Here is a 16,259-nt window from a genome sequence, read left to right on the forward strand (position 1 = left end):
ATTTCCCAGAATCCTCTTTGACTCCTAGTCCTGCCTAACTTGCTGTTTCATTGGCCAAACAGTATTTTATTTAACAGTCAAAAAGATAAACATACACAGTACATTCCCCATCAGACATGGGTATGGAAAGATAAACTATTCATTATCGAGCTGTGACCTGTAATGAGTTTGTATAAAGAATAAGTATGTCAGTCCCCACTCTGAGACTGATACATGTGGAAAAAAATATTGAAGTGATAAAATGGGAAAGTGAGATCCGAGAACATAAACTTACAATATAAGCATTGGAAAAAGAGTATGTCAAATATTCTCAGAAACAAGGAGAATAAAATAAATAAATGGGAATGTTGAGCTAGGCAACTACTGAGATCCAAAGAGGCTTTCCCAGAAAGGAATGAATTACTATTATTTCCAGCCCACATGCCCCCTTTTGAATGAAGCCTTGAGTAGCCCAGGCTGGCTTGGGATTCACCAAGAATGGCCTTGAGCTTCTGATCCTCCCACCTTTATATCCTGAGTACTGTGATCACAGGTGTGTGCAGCCACTTATCACCATGCCTTGTTTATCAAGTTCTGGAAACTGAAACCAGGGCCTTGTACATGTTAAACAAGAACTTTGCAAATTGAACTACATCCCCAGCCCCTCAAAGCTGGGAATCCCGATTCTGTGAGAATGCCCACATTTTAAACAACAGGCAACTTATTCACCTTTTTACAGTATACTACAGAAAGCCTATAAAACAAGTTAATGGGGGATGGATTAAGTCTCATGGCTTCCTATTTGAGCCTTCCAGGAGGCAGGCAACTTCATTTTCCCTATGAGAAATGTCATGGACTAAATGTTTTTTTCTTTCCCACTGCCAAATTCATGTGCTGAAATCCTATCTATCCTTCTGCTCACATTAGAGGTTGAGACATTTGGGAGACAAAGGACAAATATCTTCTATTAGCTGCATGCAGGAAGGTAGGGGACCCAGGCAGCTTGTGTGTGTGTGTGTGTGTGTGTGTGTGTGTGTGTGTGTGTGTGTGTGTGTGTGTGTGTGTGACCCCTACCTGGAGACTATCATTCCAACCTGCTGCATTTCAGCATTTCCTTAATAAATATTAAATTATTCTATATTGGTCTCTTACTTCTTAACACTTATTTATCACACCAAAAGGTATGAAATGAGACTCTAGTGCTTCAAGAGATTTTCAAGATATAAGAAATAGCAGCATTCTTGGGAGTAATATCACTGTTTTATACTTGTGCCATACATTGATACAATACAAAGCATTTTAAATACATTGTTCTGTTTTGTCTACTGGGCATCTTATTCAGGTAGGTGCTATTTCATGTCACAATAGACAATGAATGAGCTTTACAGCCTGATGTCTCTGGGTTAAAATTGCCACTTCCTATATATAAAGCTCTTATGGATTGAATGTCCCCAAAAATACATGTTGAAAGCCCAGCTTGTAGTATAGCTGTATTATGTGGAGATGGGGCCTTTAAGGAAGTGAATGAAATCATAAAGGTGATGCCCTGATCTGATAGGATCAGTGCCCATGTTAGAAGTGCCTCCACAGAGCTCATGCCTCCTTCATCTGTGTACAGAAATAGGAAAGGCCACATGAGGACATATCAAAATGCAGCAGCAGAAACCTAAATTTCCAACACCTTCGTCGTGGGTTTACAGCTTCCAGACCTGTAAGAAACTCGGTGTCTGTTGACCAAGAGACCCTGTTTATGGTATTTTCTTATTGAAAGGTGATTTAATTTTTAATATAATTTTAATTACAATGGAATCACATGACTTTTCCCCTTCCTCTATCCAGTTCCCTCTAGTTACCCTTTCTTGAACCCCTTCCATGTGCCTTCCCACTCTCAAGCTTATAGCTTCTTTTTCTTTGATTATTAGTATTTCAATCATGTAATTATATATGTTTTTAGAAGAATGGCTCTGGATAGACATTTAGAGTTCTTTGTGCTACATTCATTATTTTTTGTGTGTGTTGAAGTTTAACTCTAAGTTATTTTTAAAGACATGGTTATATAATTTAATAACCGAGATACATCTGTAGCGTGGTGATAACAATAATGCAGTCATATTTTCTTCATTCCCTTCATTCAGTGCTCTGCTGGGCAGTGAACTCTTCAAAGAAATTGTCACTGTCTAAAATAGCTGTCCTTGTCATACCATGATTCCTCACGTTGGTTTATTTTTCTTCTTGATGGAGGTCCATACGACAGAAAATTTATCTGTTTATTCATTCATTATGTATCTCTTCTAGTAGAATATATGCTGTGATTGTGGGCATGGTCTGTTTGTCTTTAGTGGATCTGCATATCTGAGGAAAGTAGCTGCCACATAGTAAGTATTCAATGAATATTAGCTAGCTAAATGGATTTTGAGGGGATTAAGTGGGATACGAAAATAGACTTTTACAGGTTATCTCACATCAGGTTGTCAAATTATGATAGCCATGATGAAGGGAGGGTGTTTAAACTCGGATTTTATATATGCATTTTAAGTATCAATCATTTATTTAATTCCTTTCTATATGCAAATCACTAAACGAAACGTACAAGCAGTAAGTAGCACAAGGACATAGACACAATTAGAAGTTGGGTAAGGTCTAGATCATTTGAAGGTGCCCAGATCTTCTGGAAACCTACTCACCTCTTTCCATTCATAGACACTGGAAATCCCATCATCTTTTCAGAAGCAACCAACCAGGTAACTCACAGGATTAGGGAAGAGAGAAGCATTTTAAGCCATGCCATTTTGGGGTAGTTTATTATGCTGCAGAAAGTAGCTAAGAGAGTTGCAAGAGAGGTTAGGAATCAAGAGAGGGAGCTTCCCTGGGCTGAAGAATGACATATCCTCCTGTGTGCTCAGTAGGATGATTGTCTTAAAGTGCTTGTAGATGTAGATAATGTGTTCACGGTCAGACCCCTTAAGAGAAAAATCCTAAAATCTTTAGAAGGAGAATAAATTCCAAGATGCTGGATGCTTTTAAGAAAAGGAGCTATCATCCAAGTCCAGGGATAAAGTTATTTTGAATTTGGAATCCTACATCCAGCCCAACACTCATTAATGCACGAGATGGTGATAAAAAAAAAAAAGGGGGCGGGTGTTCAGACCTGCTAAGACTCTGAAAGATTATCATTTACAAGTGTTCTCTGAAAGATTGAGTTAAGGATATATTGCAACAATTAAAAAACTGAATCAGAAAAGAGTAAAATCCACGTTGGAAGAATCCACGGGTAAATAAACCAGTGAGATGCTGAGATAGTGTATTAATCTTTGGTATGCAATATAAAGAAGTAGTATCAATTTATCTGGAGCTACAATCCCATAATTTATGACATTAAATATTCTAATATGATGAAGTGCTAAGTGTCTTTGCTTGTTTTAGGAAAATACAGATATGACTCATTCCATACACTTTCAGAAAGATACAGATACAGATAAATCTGATCAACTTGGAAAGATCGGCACTGAAAAAACAGAACAGGAATCATGCATTCTAAACCATAGCAATAGAATGTGTACCATCATAGGTAAAATGCTGGTAGTTAGAAAATATAAGATATCCTCAGGAGAGTAGCTCTAACCATGCCTTGATTACCTTAGTTATGGACTTTCTTCATAGCACTGTTTAAATGGGGCTTTGTTAGGGTATGGGGTTGTCTAGTCTAGCTAAATGTTGGTTACAATGGAAAGGCTTAAAATGGGGCAAAGCTTTCAGGCCTCAACCTTAGAAAAAGAACAGCAGAATACTTGTGAATGCTGAGAACAGAAGAAGTGGACTTCCCAGGGAAGAGCCCCCCAGTTGGCTATCCAGTACCAACTGGTCATCCCTGATATATTATATAATATACACACACACACACACACACACACACACACACACATATATATGTATATATATATTATATATATAATATATATATACATATAATGTTGTATTTAAGTATTCAGAAATGTGTGTGTGTGTGTGTGTGTGTGTGTGTGTGTGTGTGTGTGTGTGTGTGTGTGTGAATAAGAGGCCATGATTTATTTATTTATTTATTTTTAACTTTATATACCAATCCTAGTTCTCCCCTCTTTTCCCTCCTCCTGCTTCTCCCACCTTTCCCCACCCCACCCTCCCATCTGCTCCTCAGAGAGGATAAGGCTCCCATAGAGAGTCAATAAAGTCTGTCCCATTACCAGGTTGAAGCAGGACCAAGGCCCTTCCCCCTGTGTCTAGGCTGAGCAAGTTATCTCTTCATAGGAAATGAGCTCCAAAAATCCAGTTCATGCACTAGGGATAGATTCTGGTCCCATTGCCAGTGGCCTCACAAACAGCCCAAGTCATCCACTGTCACCTGCATTCAGGGCCCTACTTAGGTAGGGCTGTCATTCTGGAGTCAGAGAGCTCCTACTAGCTCAGGCCAGCTGTTTGACCATCATGGGCTTGATCCCTTTGCTCATTTTATCTCTCCTCCCTCTCTTTGACTGGACCTGGGAGCTTGGAGGCCACAAATTTGAAAGAAGGAGAAAGGGGATGCATGGAAAGGGCTGAAGAAAGAATTTAATACTGAATTTAACTCATGTTCATAATACCTCACTTTGACTTTGCCTGGGTAAGAAATAATTAAAAGAAAACCAGGGAGCCGGGCGTTGGTGGCGCCTTTAATCCCAGCACTCGGGAGGCAGAGGCAGGCAGATCTCTGTGAGTTTGAGGCCAGCCTGGTCTCAAGAGCGAGCACCAGGATAGGCTCCAAAGCTACACAGAGAAACCCTGTCTTGAAAAACCAAGAAAACCAGGGAAATCTATTGTGAAAGGCAAGAGAAGAAAACAAAATAAAAATACTTATAATAAAAATAACAATAAAAGGAAAAGGAAAGAGGACAAATACTTTTCATTAACATGCCTAGAAGAATATATGAAGAACAGTATTAGTAAAACACCAAATTTGTTAAAGAAACTAAAGAGATGAGAAGCTGGAGGTTGACAATAAGGTAGCAGAGACATGTAGCTCTTAGTCTCTGAAGACAGTTAATACTACCAAGAGTAGAGATTTCTGCTCCCACTGCCAACAAGTTGACTCTGTCATAATTATAAAGCACCTGTGTCCCTGAGAGGAAATACGATTATTAAAAATGAGTGATAAAGTCCTGGGATTGACATGAAAATCTTCAAATGGAAGCCTATACCTCAAATAAATATATTTAAATGTATTTACTAATCTTACTTATTTTTCCTCCTTGTTTCATAGATGAACTTCTCTAAGCTGTCCTTTCTTTTTTATTTTCATTTTTTAAATTTGAATTAGAAACAAGATTGTTTTACACAACAATCCCAGTTACTTTTTCCCTCCCATCCTCCCCTACCACCCCTCCCCCGCAACTAAAACCCTACCTATCACATATCCTTTCTGCTCCCCCTGGATGGTGAGGCCTTCTATAGGGTGTCATCAGAGTCTATCATATCCTTTGGGATAGGGCCTAGGCCCACCCCCATGTGTCTAGGCTCAGGGAGTATCCCTCTATGTGGAATGGGCTCCCAAAGTCCACACCTATGCTAGGGATAAGTACTGAACTACTACAGGAGGTCCCGTAGATTTCCAAGATTTCCTAAGTGAAACCCATGTTCCTGGGGTCTGGATCAGTCCCATGCTGGTTTCCCAGCTATCAGTCTGGGGACCAAGAGCTCCCCAATGTTCAGGTCAGCTGTTTCTGTGGGTTTCACCAGCCTGGGCTGGACCCCTCGTCTTTCTCTGCATCTGGATTCCAGTTCAGTTCAGTGATTAGTTGTAGGTGTCTGCTTCTACTTCCACCAGCTGCTGGATGAGGGCTATAGGATGGCATATAAGTCAGTTATCAATCTCATTATCAGGGGAGGGCACTTAAGGTAGCCTCTCCTCTGTTGCTCAGATGGTTAGCTGGTGTCATGTTTGTAGATCTCCAGACATTTCCCTAGTGCCTGATTTCTCTGTAAACCTAAAATGTCTCCCTCTATTATGGTGTCTCCATTCTTGTTATCTTCTAGTCTTCCCCTGACTCAACCTTTCTGCTCCCTCATGTCCTCTACATCCCTCCTCTTCTCCCCTTCTCATTCTCCTAGCTCCCCCCTCTTCCCGTGCTCCCAATGTGCTCAGGGGATCTTGACCCTTTCCCTTTCTCCAGGGACCATGTATGTCTCTCTAAGGGTCCTCCTTGTTTACTAGCTTTTCTGGCAGTGGGGATTGTAGGCTGGTAATCCTTTACTGTATATCTAAAATCCACATATGAGTGAGTACATACCATGTTTGTCTTTTTGCGATTGAGTTACCTCTCTCAGAATGGTTTCTTCTAGTTCCATCCATTTTTTTCCTGCAAATTTCAAGATTCCATTGTTTTTTTCTGCTGAGTAGTACTCCATTGTGTAAATGTACCACATTTTCTCTATCCATTCTTTGATTGAGGGGAATCTAGGCTGCTTTCAGTTTCTGCCTATTACAAATAGTGCTGCTATGAACATGGTTGAACAGATGTCCTTGTTGTATGAATGTGCTTCTTTTGGGTATATGCCTAAGAATGGAATTGTTGGATCTTGTTGTAGACTGATTCCCATTTTCTTGAGGAGTCGCCATACTGATTTCCAAAGTGTCTGTACAAGTTGGCACTCCCACCTAAGCTGTCCTTTCTTAAGTGCAACAAGTGTAACCATGTGGTGGAGTTCAACTAATAGAATATGCACAGTTGTCCTTATGCCCTGTCTTAGTTAGGGTTTCTATTGCTGTGAAGAGACACCATGACCACAACAACACTTATGAAGGAAAACATTTAATGGGGGTGGCTTACAGTTTGAGAGATTTAGTCCATTATCATCATAGTGGGACATGGTGGTGTGCAGGCAGACATGACCATGGAGTCCTACATCTCGACCCACAGGCAATAGGAAGTGAATGAGACTCTGAGCGTGGCTTGAGCACATATGAGACCTCAAAGTCCACCTCCACTGTGATACACTTCCTCCAACAAAGTCACACCTACTTCAACAAAGCTGGCTTTCTTAATAGCACCACTTCCTATAAACTTATTGGACCATTTACATTCAAACCACCACATGCCCCTTTTAAGTTAGGACCTCAAAATGTCTACTGCATGTATTCACCATTGCTGTTCATGCTTTTTCCTTCACTTGCTGTGTAAATAAGAGGGTTCAATTTAGGATGCTTAGTGACAATATCCATGCTTCTGGAGCTGCTTGGATGGTTATTTCCAAGGGCTAGATCATCACTGCTGTGAGGAGGTACCCCGTGTCTTTAGCATAAAGTAAACAACTTATTTGAAATTCTCAACTCAGTGATATAGTAGTTTGGAAGGATTTCTTTACTATCAACTTGGCACTGTATGTGTAGGGTGGGGGAGAAAGAAGGAAGAAGAGAGAAACACAAACACACACACACACACACACACACACACACACACACACACACACACAGATCTTATTGAGAGACTGAAGGTTTTAATTTGTTTATATATTAGGTAACTGCATACTAAGCATAATATCTGTATTGGACTCTGGAAAAAGACAGGTTGTACCTGAAGTAAAGAGGACAGGTGTCTTAGGGTTTCTATTTCTGTGAAGAGATGCCATAACCACAGTAACTGTTATAAAGGAAAACATTTAATTGGGGTGGCTTACAGTTCAGAGGTTTAGTCCATTATTGTCATGATGGAACATGACATCATGCAGGCAGACATGGTGCTAGAGAAGGAGTTGAGAGTTCTCCATCTTGACCCAAAGGCAACAGGAGGTGAACTGGGATACTGGGTGTGGCTTGAGCATATATGAGACCTGAAAGTCCTCCTGCCCCCACAGTGACACACTTCCTCCAGGTCCACAATTCCTAATAGTGCCTATGAGCTTATGGGGACTGATCATATTCAAACCACCTCAGCAGTCAAATATATACATAAGATCATAAAAATCTAGATTGTAGTTAGCATTAGGAAGAAATAACTGAGAGAATCTTCTTTGGAGATGATGGTCAGAGCCAGCCTTTCTGAAATATCACAGCCCTTCAGGAAGCTCAGCCAGACTGTCAAAGGCCTTGTGAACCACCCAAAGGTGACTGGCTTACATGCTTTTATTTTTTGTTTGTTATTTATTCATTTCTAAGGTTTAAAAGTGTGTGGGGCTGCACATACTTTATTTTCAAGAAAGATTAGCCATGGTTGATAATCAAGTTGTGAGACACCTTTGGATTTATCTGGGGATGAACTGCCTAATTGAGATTTCTGATTGGACCTCTGCTAACAGCACAGAATTCTTATCCCAAATAGAAGGGATGAACTATTACAGTTGGTTCTTTTATTGGTTTATACAAGAGACTGTTCAAAATGAACTGTGCAATTTTATCTGCTGCATTGTATTAGAACAAAGAAAGTTGTTCGTTCCCTAGGCTACTAGGGTGTGCTGAACAAAGCAAAAAGGAAGAGCAGTTTTCTCTGAATTTATTAAAAAAAATAAAGAGCAGGTACTCTGATGGTAGAAAAAGAAATAAGAATGGCCACTCATTCAGTTCTTGAAATGGATGGCTAGCGTGCTTACAAACAATTCCTGGGCCTGCCTCTTCTGAAAATATGAATAACACAAACGGTGGAAGCACTTGACTCCAGAGTAAAGCTGATGCTGCCATTGGAACCAGGTTTCATGCAGTCTTTCTGGGCTGGAAGTCCTTGAACAGTTTCTGTTCTTGTAGTAGATTTTGTGTGAGAAACAACTGGATCATGGCAACGGCTTCATAGGACAATGGGGTCATCTGGCCTTGAGGCTGTTATACATATTGAGGAGAAGGGCGGAGTTCTCAATTTGAAATATCTAGGATTACAATTCAGTGAAAAGAGTTGAATTTTGGTTCATTTCTGGTTTATTTTTAATGACTTTTGTTCTAGTTTTGGTTCAGTGTGCTTTTCCATGAAAATTTGTTAATGATTATGGAGATGTAGAAGCTAAAGTTAACTGAATGCACAGACTTCCACTGTCTTTGTGATGTACTAAAATACCTTCCATAAATTAGCTTTATTCTTGTTTGTATTCAAGTAAAATGCTTATTCTAGGGAAATGTTTATAAATTAAGCAAATGGCTATGGGTTTGTATAGCTATTTATTTGCTCAACCAAGATTCAGGTCAACTCTGTATTTGAGCTTTGTGGTTGAAGGAGAAAAGCACATCGTTGTTTAGCGTCTTGGTCATCAACTGTGCGACTTTGTAGTATGTTTGCCCATATAGAAAATAGTAATATACAGATATGAAGCCCTAAGAGTATCAGAAAAACTAAAAGATATGAACTAAAACATAGTTTAAATTGCTACCATTTTTCTTCTATTTATTTTGATTTAAATAGTCAATTACTTTTGCAGTTGGGTTTTTGAGAAGGCTAGTGTGGCTACACCAGAGCAGCCTGGGGGGCAAACTGTATGGAGACACAGAGGGGATCATAGGCTCCTTCCATCTCTCTGGAAGCCTGGGGTAATGCTCTTCTCCCTATTCTCAGTCTGTGTTCCCCTGCTAGAGTGCTTTGATGGGAGGGAAAATAGAAAACTTACTTGCTAACTTAATTGATACTACTTATTTTCACAAACAAGGAAAGAAAACCCTTGAGCCCAATGGCTTGCCCAGCCTCCTGGTGGTGAGACAAATGGAGGTGCAGTGGGCTTAATGAATTCTGGATGTCCTGGTCTACATTCCTGGTGGGTTCTTGGCAGCTGTGAACTTGGTTTAGAGTAAGAATTAACATGAGGTTCTATTTACAAACATAAGAGACTGTTTCAGGGGGCTCATTTCTCATTAAGGGACCAATGTCTAGAAGAGATATTGTGTTCTAGTGAGTGTATTGATCTTACCATAAAGCAAATGAGATGCCCATAAACTCTGGGGATAGGAGATTCAGATCTGCCTGAAGTTTTTAACTTACGTAGGAACATAGTACAATATTGTAGAAAAATATTTAATGACCTTTTCCTTAGAAAAATCACTGGTAAGACAAGTGGAGCTTTTTTTCTGCAGAGATATCTTGAACACCATTACAGAAATTTTTACTTGTATTTAGCTCCGATTAAAAAAAAAATGACCATTTCCCCTGAGTGCATTGATGATTCCCATACACCCAGACTCTCTTCATTTTCAGCAGAAACACAGAATCAAGAGTAAATGCCATAGTTTGTCCTCTTGCTGAGTTTTTCAAACACTGAGAGTGACTGCATACAATATGGATAAATCAACAGCAATGATCCTTGGTGACTGAATCACGCTTCTGTTTATCTCAGCATTCCCTGGTGAGATGCAGGTTTGTCAATAACCCTTTGCACAGGATTCTCTGGCTTTTTGTTCTCAAGCAAAAATAAAATACAAACTATGGGTTTGAGTATTTATCTAATATGCCTTCCTCAATATGTTCTCAGAAACACATAGAGCTAATGGCTGTCCCTGAAAGTATTACAGAGCAAAATCTAATTAAAGGATATTAGGAGGACTTGTCACTTGTTTTCTTTCTCTGTTCTATACCGTCAATGAGATGCTGGTGTAATCTGTGAAGTTATTTTTTGTCCCCTTCTTTTTTGTCCCAGGATCTAACAACATCATTAAGAAGAGAACCAAAAGACAAAAAACATCTATTAGAATGTTAACATGTGTTGAGACTGCTGGCCTTGGTGTTGATGAAGCTGTGGAACAAACAGAGGTCTCCTACATCCTTGTTAGGAACTTGAGATGAAACAATCAATTTGGATAAAGGTCTGACTGTTTTTGTAAAACTAAGATGGATGTGTGTAATCTGCCACTTGAGCCAGTGGTTTTGCTTCTATGTTCTAACAAAAGGGAACCAAAAGATTTATAGCCAATATTGCTGCAGTTTTATCTGTTAAGAACTCTGAACTGGAAACAAGCTGTGTGATTATCAACAAGATAAAGAACAGTATGTTCAGCACCAAAAAGTATAAACTACTAATTCATGCAAGCATTTGAATGAATGCCGGAAATTTTATGCTGAATGAGAGAACACTTACAGCAAAGATTCAGTTTAATTCTACTTACACTATGTTCTAAAATGCGAAAAACTGGTTTGTGGACACAAAGAGGAAGCCAGGGACGAAGAGTCATGCCTGTAATCTCAGCACTCTGAAGGCCATTGAGGCATGAGAATTATAAAATTTGAGGCCATCCTGGGTAACAACACAAGACCTTGTGTCAAAAGTATGCCACCTTTTCTTTGTCAGAGCACAGATGGTGTGTTCCAGACTACTAGTGACCTGACTGCAAGGAAGCCAGCTCAGATGTGTGGGTTCAACAGTTTAGGGATCCTCCTACTGTGTCTGTGGCTATAAAGAAGGCCAGGTAAAGAGGTTTGCCTTCAGGCTACTGTCCAGTTTTTTTGTATACCTGTCCTGATTGTGGGTATAGAGCCTTTGTCTTCTGCTTGGTTGCCTTAGGTCAAGACAATCCTGGCACAGTCAGTAAGCAACATAAGTCTGGTGAAGGTTGGAGGCAGCTCTTCCACTCGTTCTGGATCCTAGGGTGGCTTCCTCTTCTTGGACAAGCTGACTAGGTGTCATGGTGTTTGTCTGTTCTTCTAGGTCCCATGCCTAATGTTCTTACTTCTCATTTCAACAACAGAAACCTGCTAGCCATGTGACACAATTACCAGGGTTGGAGTCTGCAGAAGCTATATACTCAATAATTTCTATTAAAGACCCTGGGGAGCCGGGCGTTGGTGGTGCACGCCTTTAATCCCAGCACTCTGGAAGCAGTGAGTTCGAGGCCAGCCTGGTCTCCAGAGTGAGTGCCAGGACAGGCTCCAAAGCTACACAGAGAAACCCTGTCTCGAAAAAACCAAAAAAAAAAAAAACCAAAAAAAAAAAAAAAGACCCTGTGGAACAGCATCAACAAAGGAGAGTGTTCTGGGCCTCAACATAAAAAATAGTCATGATAATAGTGGTCTCTCACTTTGTACCAGATGCCCAAAATACCTAAATACTGTCTACCACCATTTGATTTATGAATTTATCTGCGGACACAGATGCCAGATGACTTTTCTTATTTGACAGATAAAGCAGCAAGAACACAAATGAAAGCTATGGCTTTCGGAGTGTCACTATTGTACTGTAGCCTGAACCATAAACCTGCAGGCCCTCTATTCTTATCTGCCTACTGTTAGAGAATTTCCCGAGGCTCAGTGTGGTCATTTGTATTTGTCAGAGCACAGAAAGAATTTTGTGCTCGTGGTTAGCTGCTTTTCAGATTCTAGGCGGAAAGTTGAGAAGATCCAGCATTTCATCTGACTCTCTTGTCATAAGCTATCTAAAAAGTCGATTATGACTGTCAGCTGTTTTTTGACAACCATGGGAAGGTGTTATATTAACTTTTCTATGTATGTTTTGTTTTGGGGGTGATGTTAGTGTTATATATCTTGAAGCAGGAGTGATGCATTATGAGGGGTCATTGTTTGTCAAACTCGTTGGCATACATTTACAATTTTTGCACTTCCCTTCGTGTAGAATTTACTCCTCAAAACTATAAACCAATGTTAAACTCTAATATTATCCAGGTTGACGTTTCTCAAGAGTGAGCCATGCTGATGCCAACAATTTAAGATTTGTCTTTAAACTTTTAATGGTGTGTGTGCCTCTGAGTCTATGAACGGGTATGTGCTTGTGAATGCAGGTGGACATGGGGGCCGTTGGATTTCCTGGGCACTGGAGTAACAGCAGTTGCTTGTGAAATGCTTGACATGGGTACTAGAACCCAAGTCAGGTCCTCTGTAAAAACAGTTGTGCTCTGAACCACTCATCCAACTCTCCAGGCCTAATTTAGAAATATTAAAATGTGAGATGGGTGATAGGTTGTTACAGGAATGTACAGATTGATAGAAGTGCAATAAAAAAGCAAATGGAGAAAATTCTTGTAATTGGATGTATGCTGGAGCATATGGGTGGTCCAATCTTTGGTTATTTTTATTATTATTGTTCATGGTGTGTGTGTGTGTGTGTGTGTGTGTGAGTGTGTGCATTCTTATATGAGAGTGAGAGCACTCATGTGCCATTATATGTTCATGGAATTTAGAGAACAATGTCAAACATCCACCCTTTTGGAGGCAGGGTCTCTTCGTTATTTGCTCTTGCGCTGTATACTCCAGGTTAGCTGTTCCTCAAGCTTTCGAGGATTCTTCTGTCTGGCCTTTCACTGTAGGAGTATGGAGATTTCAGATGCAACCCCTCCCGACTTTACATGAGCTCCAGGGATTTGAATTCAGGGCTTCATGTTTGTGTGGTAAGGGCATTACCCACCGACCAATCTCCCTAGCCTCAAAGTATTCCTGAATATCAAATTTCACTATTTAATTTTTTAAAACCAAATCTCCTGGGAATCCCATTAAATATATTCAACCCTTTACAGCACTGTATATGAAGTTGATCCTTTCCCCTTCTGAATTATAATCCACAATATATCAGACACCAGAAAGTGTGCCAGCTTATTATACCTTCTTAGAATCGTGTAGGTAGTGTTTATCTTCTTGACTAAAAAATGAACTTCATGAAGGCAAATTCTGATTGCACTGCTTTAGATTCTTCATCCACACCCTCCCTCTTCATTATTCCTAGCATTTACAAGAGTGCTTTCTTCAGGATAACGTCTGTCAGTGCAACTGAGCTTCAAGACACAGATAGTAACCGTGGCTCGTTTGTCACGCTCACTGGAGTCTGTACTTTGTAATTCAAGGGTGGCCTAGCCTAGAGTACTACACTAGTTTGTTTCCTGGATGGATTCCAGTTTCCATTTCTTAGTCCTGAATATTCACTATTTATAGCTCAACAGTATGCACAGAGAAGTGAGGCCATGGGACACTGATAGAGTGGAGCCAAATGAAATTTCTCCAGCAAAGTAAACTCGGATTTATTGAGGTGCATCTGACAAGTTCATGGAACGACTCTCCCCTTGACATTCTTCAAAGACACCATGGCAGTGTGGAATGCTGGTGAAATAAAGTGACATCTATACTTGCAGCACACAAGCACCTTTACCCAGAGGCAACGGGATGATTTTTGTGATGACAAAATCATCATAAGGACTACCTTTCTGGCTAGTGACACACTGATCTTGCCTTTCCTCAATGATTGATTGCCCTTTGGAGACAGAACTGGGACAATATGAGCTGCTTATTCCAGGAGTAATCTCTAGGATTTATGAGCAGGAGTAATTAATCTGTAACAAGGAGATAATTAAAATCCAAGAGCTAGATTGTGAAACTCTAAAGACAAGAATGCATGAACTATCACACAATATGTTTTCTGCCTTTTCCAAATTGGATTTATGTTAATGTTAGCAGGTAGAGTTTTCATTTAAAAATATTTATTTACTATCACAACTGCTCACGTAGCCCAGGCTGCAGCCAAAATCACTATGTAGCTGAGGATGACCTTGATTTTGTGGTCCTCCTGTCTCCATTTCCCCAGTGCTGGGATTACAGGCATGCACCACCACATCTGCTTTATGTAGTGTTGGGGTTAAGCCCAGGGTTTCCTGCATGGTAGGCAAGCATTCTACCCAGAGAGCTAAACCTCCAGCCTCAGTTCTTGTTTTTAAGCACATGATTTTCTTAGGTGGGGTGGGGGCAGGGAACAAGCCTAAAACATAAGTTGTAAGATTTTTGCTGTCATTTTAGGAGATAAAATTCTAACCGAAACCCTTTTTATTCCCAGGACCAGAAAACACACTCATTATTCCTCCCATCAGGAGGGTTTCTGCAGTCTGACTTTGTCTGTGAACTTGATCAGCTCTGCCCATGTGGATAAAGGGTCCTTCTCCACATGGTACCCAGAGTGACTCATCAGTCTGCAAGGTAAAGCATGTCTGTCTTTTATTTCATTTTTGGATTCTACAGCTCCACAATTGCCACCTATGAAGCGATTATACCAGGCTCCTCCAAACCTATCAGACTTGGCAAAGAAATCCCTTTATTAGAATTATTTTTTGTTACAGCAAGAACCAAATAAAATTTACCACCTTAAACCATTTTTAACTGTATGGTTCGGCACTGTTAAATACTGTTAAGTTTTTGTGGCATGAACATCTACAATTTTCTGATCTTGTTAAACAGAAGTGATATATAAACAGAAGTTATATGATGCATAACCAACTTATTTCTGTGAAACTCAAAGAAATAGGAAGGAGAATAGTGGTTGCCAGGGGCTGAAGGACATAGGAAGTTATAGTTTAATGAATATAAAGTTTATATTTTGCAAGACCTGAAGAAGTTGCCTAGCACTGATTGTAGAAGATGTTGTCTTTTCTCTAATGCATGTCTTATTTCCTTTATTTGAGAATCAGATGCCCATAGCTGATTGCTTGACTTCAGGATCTCTGTTCTAGTCCACTGGCTTGTGTGGCAGTACTGGCCTGTTTTTCTAACTTGCTATCTGCAGTGTTTTCAAACTGCGTATTCAGATCTGCTAGCATTGTTTTGTTACTTCAGGGCTGCATTGACCATTTGGGAATATTTTGTATATCTTTGTGAATTTAGGATTTTTTTCCTGTGAAGGATGCCATTGGGGTTTTCATAGAAGATTCATTGATTGACAGATTGATTTTGGTAATATCACCATTTTTACAAAATTTATTCTGCTGTTTCCATCTCCTAGTGGCTTTAGTTATTAAGCTTTTTAAGTTTTCACTGTAGAGTCCCCCCACCTCCCCTAAAGGCTCATTCTTAGGCATTAACTAATTAATTAATTAATTGACTGAGGCTATTGTGAAAAGCTTTCTTGCCCTGCCTTTTTTCTCACTCGTTATTGGTATAAGTTACTGATGCTTGTGTGCTGATTTTGTGTATTACTAAGTACTTTTCCAAAGTGTTTATGAGCTCCAAGAGTGTTCTAGTAGAGAACTCAGGGACTAACAAGAATGGGCTCTTATTGTCTGCACATGGGGATAATTTTATTTCTTACTTTTTAATTTGTATCATTTTCATTATATCTTTCTTGCTGCTTTAACTAAGATTTCCAGCACTATGCTGAATAGGAGTCGAGGGGGTTGACAGCTTTGTCTCCTTTCTGATTTTGAGTAATTGTGTTAGCTTTTTCCTATGTTATGATACTGACTCTAGTTTTGTCGTATAAAACCTTCATAAAGATGAGCTGTGTTCTTTGTATTCCTAGTTCCTTTGACCTTTTAGCATGAAGCAATGTTTAACTTGGCCAGAGAGAGGCCTTTCCTGCATCTATCGTGATAGCCATACCCC

This window comes from Cricetulus griseus, chromosome 2 (genome assembly GCF_003668045.3).
Source record: "Cricetulus griseus strain 17A/GY chromosome 2, alternate assembly CriGri-PICRH-1.0, whole genome shotgun sequence".
Lineage (NCBI taxonomy): Eukaryota > Metazoa > Chordata > Mammalia > Rodentia > Cricetidae > Cricetulus > Cricetulus griseus.